The sequence below is a fragment of the Hibiscus syriacus genome, unplaced genomic scaffold (assembly GCF_006381635.1).
Source record: "Hibiscus syriacus cultivar Baekdansim isolate YM2019G1 unplaced genomic scaffold, ASM638163v2 tig00112042_pilon, whole genome shotgun sequence".
Lineage (NCBI taxonomy): Eukaryota > Viridiplantae > Streptophyta > Magnoliopsida > Malvales > Malvaceae > Hibiscus > Hibiscus syriacus.
The window spans coordinates 379,392-387,269 of record NW_024063240.1 but is presented as its reverse complement, the minus strand read 5'-3'; the positions used below and the strand labels follow the sequence as shown (position 1 = coordinate 387,269).

General features: G+C 35.1%; 1 non-coding gene and 1 pseudogene across 1 annotated transcript; both read right to left on the bottom strand.

Moving 5' to 3' along the window:
- Positions 1-1,338: 1,338 nt before the first annotated feature.
- On the bottom strand, positions 1,339-6,972 carry LOC120174194 (annotated as a pseudogene).
- Positions 6,973-7,143: 171 nt separating this feature from the next.
- TRNAG-GCC lies at positions 7,144-7,214 on the bottom strand. Its single transcript has one exon. It is a non-coding gene; the product is annotated as a tRNA-Gly (tRNA).
- Between the last annotated feature and the right edge of the window lie 664 nt (positions 7,215-7,878).

The window sequence follows — 7,878 nt, the reverse complement described above, 5'->3', positions numbered from 1 at the left end:
TTATCTTCAGGGCAAATATTCATTTTGGTACTTGAACTTAATTTTAAAGTTCAATTTAGTATCTAAATTTACAAAAATAATTTTAAGTACCAAATTGAACATCAAAATGTACATGTAAAAGATTGGTGGCAGTGGATAGTAAAGAGCAAACAAAGTTATTTACACATGTAAGCCATCTGATTTTGGTTAAAAATTCAAATCGACTCTATTATCGTAGGCACAAGTTCAAACTCGAACAATAATCTAAATAGAAATATATCAATTGTCTGGATCGAATAATCAATAAGCTTCATTAATAATTATTGGCTTAATACCCAAATAAGTGCCCAAAGTATACCTTCGTTTTTAATAGGTATCTACATTATTTTTTTGGATCATTCAGGTGTCCAACATTACAAAGTTGTCACTTTAGGCGCCCGGGACGTAATTGCCATTAATTTTTCGTTAAGTGACAAGCGTCACAATATAGTAATTTTGATTTTTTTTGAAAAAATATTATTATATTTATAAAAAACTCTAATTTCTTCTAATTACAAAAAACCCCTCAAACCCCTAAAATTCCCAATCCTAACACTAACCCGTTGGTGCCCTTTATAGCCACGACCATGCCTCCGATGCCACCATCCTAATTATACTCCGCCATAATTGTCACCGATTAGTCATCAAATTGCGTAGGATCGCAATCTTCATTCTAGGATTTGTTGGATCTAAAACCTCGATCGATCACAATTTCATAGAGGTTTTGGTCGCCGGGGGAGGTGAAGTCCGATGGAGCTTCGTTGATGGTAAATGACAACGGTCAACACGAGTTTAAAGGTTGAAATGAAGATTTTTAAGATTTTAGGGTTATTTCAAAATTTATGTGTTTGCTTTTTAAAAATATATTTTTTATTTTTTATTTTTATATAAATTTTTAAAATTATCAGATTGAAAAGTGTCACTTAACAAAGAAAATTAACACCGTTGACGGCTCAGACATCTAAAGTGATACGTTTATTACATTAAAAGCCTGATTTGTCCAAAATATACTGGGAAAATCGGTATACTTTGAGCACTTACTTCGGCATTGAGCAATAATTTCCTTATCGTTTAAAATGTATTGTTATCGATAAAAATTTAGTTCAACCACAAGGTTTGAAATAAAAACTAAAGAACAATTCATCTTTTCAGCGAGTTTAATCGAGTAATTTAATTTTCAGACAGATTTCGAAAACATACTTATTGCACACCAACAAATACTCCACTGAAGAAAGCAGGAAAGCCATGGATACAAGTTATATTCAGTCAAGTCCTGAGAAATATCAATACCATCAACTTTGCTTTGCATAGAGGTCAATGCTACCTACTTGCAGCCGTGGGTTTGTTTCCGAGTCTCTGACCGCCAAGAACCGCAGTCTGCCGTCCATGATATCGTTAATAAAAGGATTGATTCAAGTAAAAACAAACTATGAAGATAAAAGAAAAATACTTCACCTGAAGATATTTGATAAGAAACCGGTCAATTAACATTATATGTTTTCCGTTGAAAACGTTTATCAACATCTGGATCTTCGTTCATCCAGAACACGCCAGTTCGATCCTCCATCGTTACTTCCTTCCACCACCCTGTTAATGATTGAAATGTTAATAGGATCAAATATCCACATGACCTACATAAATATTTTTACCTGTTAAGGTAAAACCACATTCAGGGGGGGGGGGAAACAGAGCTTGAAACTAAAAATGATATTTCACTAAACCTAATCCCATTTTCCATAGAAAGTTGAAAGAGAAAACATAGATAGATGAAAGTAGAGGTCATTTTCATCACTTTAGGAAGATTCATTTATCGCACCCGGTTACAATGACAGTAATGATATTTAGTAATAAAAATCCTTAAAAAAATTCGGTCTTAAATCGTGACCTGACATAAGCGTGACGTAGGATCATTATAATGGAATGTGGTACTTTAAAATAAAGAGAATGCTTAGAGACCTAAGCAGATCTACCAATCCATTGGATCTCGTTCGGGAGCATCATTGGCAGACATTAAATCATAAGACACAGTTCCTGCATGTTGCCTGATAATCTGTACATAACCCAACCTACAAGATGAAATTCAAATACTAGGAGATATGATATTTAATGAAAACATATCTGCGGATTAGCCTGCCTGAGAACATGCTAGTATTGCATAGCTTTAAGCATTAAAACCTCAGGTCATATATACAATTAGTAATTGGAAGAAACTATTCTCGTTGTTCAGAGTACCTTTAGCACCATTAGGTTCCTCCCATTTAGACATGCGAGTTCCATCAAATGCTGCCGTGGCCTGAAAATTTCAGTGGAAATTTTAGGATAATTTCTATAGCACGTGTGGACACTTCATATTTAAATGTTAGATATAGCCATGATTACTTACAATCCCAAAAGGAAGCTCCTCGCCACTCGCAAGGACTGCTCCAGAACATATTCTATTCAATCTTAGAAGAGGAAAGGTTAGTGAACCTTTACTAAAGTTGTCACATTTGCTAAGATCACTGATCAGTTCTCCAAAGCATGCAAGGCAACAAGTAATGCTAAAGCAGTTGGAACAGGGTCACCAGCTAAGCATACAGTGACAATGCCATTACTATCCATTTCACTCTTCAGTGAAATAGCATCAAGAAATTTCTTAAAAGAGGGCAACAACCGATGCAACAAAGATGTGCCAACAATTGAGTTTGACTTTAAAGAAGCTCTCCTTTTTCTATACGATAATTTCTTGAGATCTACAACGGTTGCTCTAAGAATCTTGAGAACATCAACACCTTTTGATGCAATTACAGAATCTTCAACGAACTTATTAAGTATAGAAGAAAAAGCATTATAGATTTTGTGACGTGCTCATCTCTGCATATGCGAACTTCGCAAGAAGATGAACTCAGAGAATCAGTCCCAAATTCTGATCTTGCAATGCGCCATTGCTTATCCCCACTTTGCCTCCCAGGTAAGGAGATTGGAGCATCATCAGTAGAAAGTAAATCTGTCTAGAGCTTCCCTTTCAATTTTGTCACGTTCTTCTAATACGGAAAGAACTTGAGATGTGAAGTTCCTTCGGCATTCTTTGGTCATTGAAGAGAGTGCAGACATCAGAGAGGACTCTGTGGTAACGGTTCGTCGAGACAAAACCTGAAAAAATGGTAATGGCCAAAATGGTGAGTTTGAGGAGAGAATCATGTTTCTTCATAACAATGCATAGATAAGCATACTAAAAGAATAAGAAGAAACAAGCAATGGAGGCAATAAAGTGCTATTTTTTTATCATAATTACCTCATTCCAATTCCGTGTGTAACGTTTAGTGACATCATAAACTCCATCTTTTGCAATAGCAATTACATAATTTAATTTCTTTTTCCACCTGTAGAAAGGAAGCATTTACGGAAACAATCTAGTAACAAAAACAATTCTGAAAATTGGAAAATAGCACAACTTAGAGTACCCTTTTTCATATAATAGAGGTCTGTCATATATTGCTTCGCAAGGATCAAGATGCATCCACCTGTACAAAAATGAATGAATAACTAGTTCGTGAAATGACCACATAGTTTAGCCTATTTGTTACAGAATAGGGATCCTTCCCAATTGAAGATTAAAAGGCATCAATTTGGGTTTTTACCTTCCCAGGGCATCTGAATAGCACTCTGTCCAAACATGGTCTGTAAAATCCAGGACCTGGAAATGAACAGTTGGTGCAAATAAAACATCATGTCAAGCATGCAAATTATCAGAAGTCCCATGGAATCTCATCTTTAAACAGCTTGAACTAATTAAAATGTATGCATCTACGTATGCATTAGCTGTTCATAAAGTATAAAATTCTAGATACATTCCATGCCACCATAAATATTGATTTCATATATTGCAGAATCAATAGACAGTAGCTTCAATTTACACAATTATCAGCGAAGGAACCAGTGAACCACTCATTTGTAAATCTAAATTTGGGTTTCAATTACAATGTCAAAGACATCAACATATATACTAAACAAACATGCCATTTCAAATTCTTTAAATCTATCTTGAACATGTTCTTTGTTTGGCAGACACTACAGAATCAAAAAAATCCTGGTCAAACATTCTCCTAATTTCAAATAAAAGGTTTATCTTCACTGAATTTTCAAATCCTTGTGTTTAGTAGACTAGATGCTACAGATATCCTGTCATCAAAAGCTTCAGATTGAAAGAATAATAATTCCAGGTCTATATATACCAAATATATAATAACAATTCCAGGTCTATATATACCAAATATATACATTTCAAGTGCCGCAGTTGGAACAAATTTCTTTCTTATTATAAATCAGCTTAACCACCTTCTCTTTGAAAAGAGAGAGAGTTGTGTTTTAGACAGTTGGATTTGGTGATTGAAATGGCATATAAATGACTAACCAGACTAGAGTCATAGCCAAAAGCACGACAGTACAATGTAAAGCAATTGGCCCACTCTCCACAACGCCCCTTCCTTGTTTCTACAAGCTGCAAAAAGAAATGGAGAGAATTCAACAATTAATACTTGATCCCCCCCCCCCCCCAACACACAAAATAAGATAATTGTAGAATGAAGTATTAGAGCTTCATACCTTCAGTGGGTCATTGTAGCGAGGGAATCGTGTAACTCTTGAACAAGAATTGCAACTGAAGTTTTTCACCCAAGAATTAACTTTGCTTTCTAACAGACAATTATTAGAAACCATTATGATTGTGAATGTAACAATGGAGACAACAGGGCTCAACCAAGACTTATCAACCTCCTTAATTCCATCCAGGTGATGTATCAAGACCTCCATTTGACAAAAAAATCACTAAATAGTGGAAGGATAGGACATGGTGCTAGTAAATTAACTCAAAAGAGAAACACTCTTGGGAAAAATGATTAGTTATGTGTAATGAAAAACACTAGTGCAGCAGGCGCTATGAACAAATTGTAACATGATGCAGAATTCAGATCTTCTAGATATGATATTCGTAGGTATAAATTACTTCAGTTTGGTTATCAATGTATCAGACTTCAAGGAAAGACTAAATCGAAATGTGAATTAAACAAAACAAGGGATTGCAAATTGACCATTAAGAATTAAACAAGATAAAAAATGGTAAGAAATTTTTTCCGTACACACTGACCGATTAAGTTCAATTCTAGTTGCTCCATACTGAATTTCAGAAGGGAGTGCTTCACCCATTCCTTGACCCGGTGGTTTCATTGCCACATCCATCACATGGAGGTGCGTTAACCCAACTGCAAGACCAAAATTGTAGAATCAGTTGTTTATAAAACTAGAGAACACAATTCCTTTCAATTTGAAATAATAAGCATCATTCTGCCAGCTTTGCAGGAAAGAAAAATATGCACTTTATAATCTCTGAGCAAAATGCAAAGCTAACGAGCAGTCTGAATCTTATTTACTCCACCCAATAAAAATGACTAAAGGATGTTACTGAAATTAACGACACAAAGCTATAGAAAGTAAAATGTTCTGTTGAGTTTGTGAGTGTTACAAAATTATAACTGTAAAGTAGAAGAAAGAACCTGAAGGATCTTTTGAACCAGAAAAGCAGCTGGAGCAGGAATGCATGAACTTGTTCGATTTTTGATGGTTTAAGGTTCCCCTCCTAAAACATTTTTAGCAAAATCACCAATTTTCATGATGTTGTTGCAAAATAAAATCTAAAAATATGTTAATTATGAAACTCATATATAGTAAAATGCAATGCCAATTTTAAAAGAAACAAAACCCTCATTCTGCACAATGAAGGGCTCTCAAATATTTTCTGATTGGAAAACTATATAGGAACATTGATCTAATATTTTGCAGCAAATTAGTATAAATTTTAGGGCATTAGCACTTCCTAACATCTTCTAAATTGCACAAGTCCATAGCGCCCTCACCTTGGCCAAAGAAATGAGTGCTTTCTCCTCAAGATTATCCACAGGAACCGTCTTCCAAGATGCTTCTTGGCGTGCAGGATCCTCATACTATATCAATAAACAAAATAAACAATAAGGAAAACACCCCATCTTCTCAATAGCATAGTATTCAGTAAAGTCAGATATCCTCTTTTTCTAGCAACTAAGGTATAACATTAAGAAATTCAATATCTTTCTTCTGTTATATAACAAGTTTAAGAAGATGCTCATAATCAAAATAGCATTGACAGATACTACAGTTCCCTCCATTGTCTCAATAATTTTTTTCTACATTTTTTCATAAACCAAATTTGCACCTAAAGAAAGAAGAAATAAATCATATTACCAAGAGAACTTGGCTAATATAGGGCTGAACTTTCTGTTCAAATTCCCTACTGTTGTCAGTAGCTACATATTGTTGAAGCATAAGCGCTTCTTCCTCTGCCTGAAATTGACCAAAATCAAACCAAAACTAAATAATTTCAGAAGAAAAAATACTAAAACTTTAAGCCAGTTCATAGCTAAGAAGCAAATTCATTTAATTGATTCAATATCCAGAACTAAAACCTGCAACATTCGCGCCAATTCCTCATCGGACATAACACTAGCGCCGGCGGTGCTACTCGTCGTTTCTTCTGGTTTCCCGGCTTTCCCGCAACCTCAGCGGAGATAGACAGCAATTGCAGCTTCTCCGAACCGGCGGCCAGATCAGAGTCGTCTGATACGATACGGTCATTATCTTCCCCGACGATCTGCACCATGAAAAGCCAATTTTCAAAACAAACCTCATTAGAGAGAGAGAACCAACCGGGTTTCGACCTTTTGCTCATCGGGAGGAATTGAAGCGAGGAGAAGAGCTGGAACTGAAACACCTGAAATGATCAAAATAGAGAAAACAGTTGTAGATAGAGAGAGAGAGAGATAAATGAAAGGAAAATTAAAAAAATGTATATAAATAGAGAGAGACTTCAAAACCGTCGTCGGTGTCATAATCGACGGTAAACGTTGAGTCGTCGTGGCTGACCAGGAACTTGCGAGCAACCATTTTCTTTTCTGGTTTTTTATTATCAGTTTCCCTATTCTTTCTTTGGATTTTATCTTGCTTGTTTCATCATTATTCTAAAATTTGTTGTTCCCGAATTCAAAATCTCTTAAGAAATTAAAAAGGAATGTTCTTTGCTTTTTCCCCCCGGAAAAAGGGCAAAAATATATTAAATGCACCAGCCGGGAATCGAACCCGGGTCTGTACCGTGGCAGGGTACTATTCTACCACTAGACCACTGGTGCTTCGTTGAAGCTGTGTTTTAACAATATTAATAATATTTCTTAAATCAATATTTAACAAATTAGAAAGATTGTTATTCATAAAACTAATTAGAAAGATTTGACTTCTCAATTTCCATTAAAGATGAATAAGTAGCTGCTCCAAAAGAAATTGAACAATTTACGATAAAAATAAACAAATAAAGGACTAATCGTTGAGTTGCACATGCACATGACAATAATTATGTTAATAATTTATGTTAAACCTCATTATGTTGCTGCAAACTTTGCATCCATGGTTCTTTCAAGTTGGAACCTTTCTCCCCTTTGGTGGTGTATTACCAAACTTCCAGTGGAATTGACTTAAACCATGTGGCAAAAGATCACCTGCCACCTCATTTATCAGAACTGCATCGAAAATTTCTTTCAAATTTTCTTCGGTGAGCTTTACTTTCAATGAATCAGTGTTGGTATCAAGATTCTTGATACAAATATTTTCATGTCAATTATACTACTCGATTTTCAAATATAAGCTCTTGTTTTTGTCCAAGTTCTCTATTTGAAACCATAGGAGATGTGGTTTCAAAGTAGAAGTTGGCAATCAGATTACTATGCAATCGTAAGACATAAACAAGTTAGTTCCCATACCAGAAAACTAATTGCACAAACCTGCAAAGGGGGACTATTC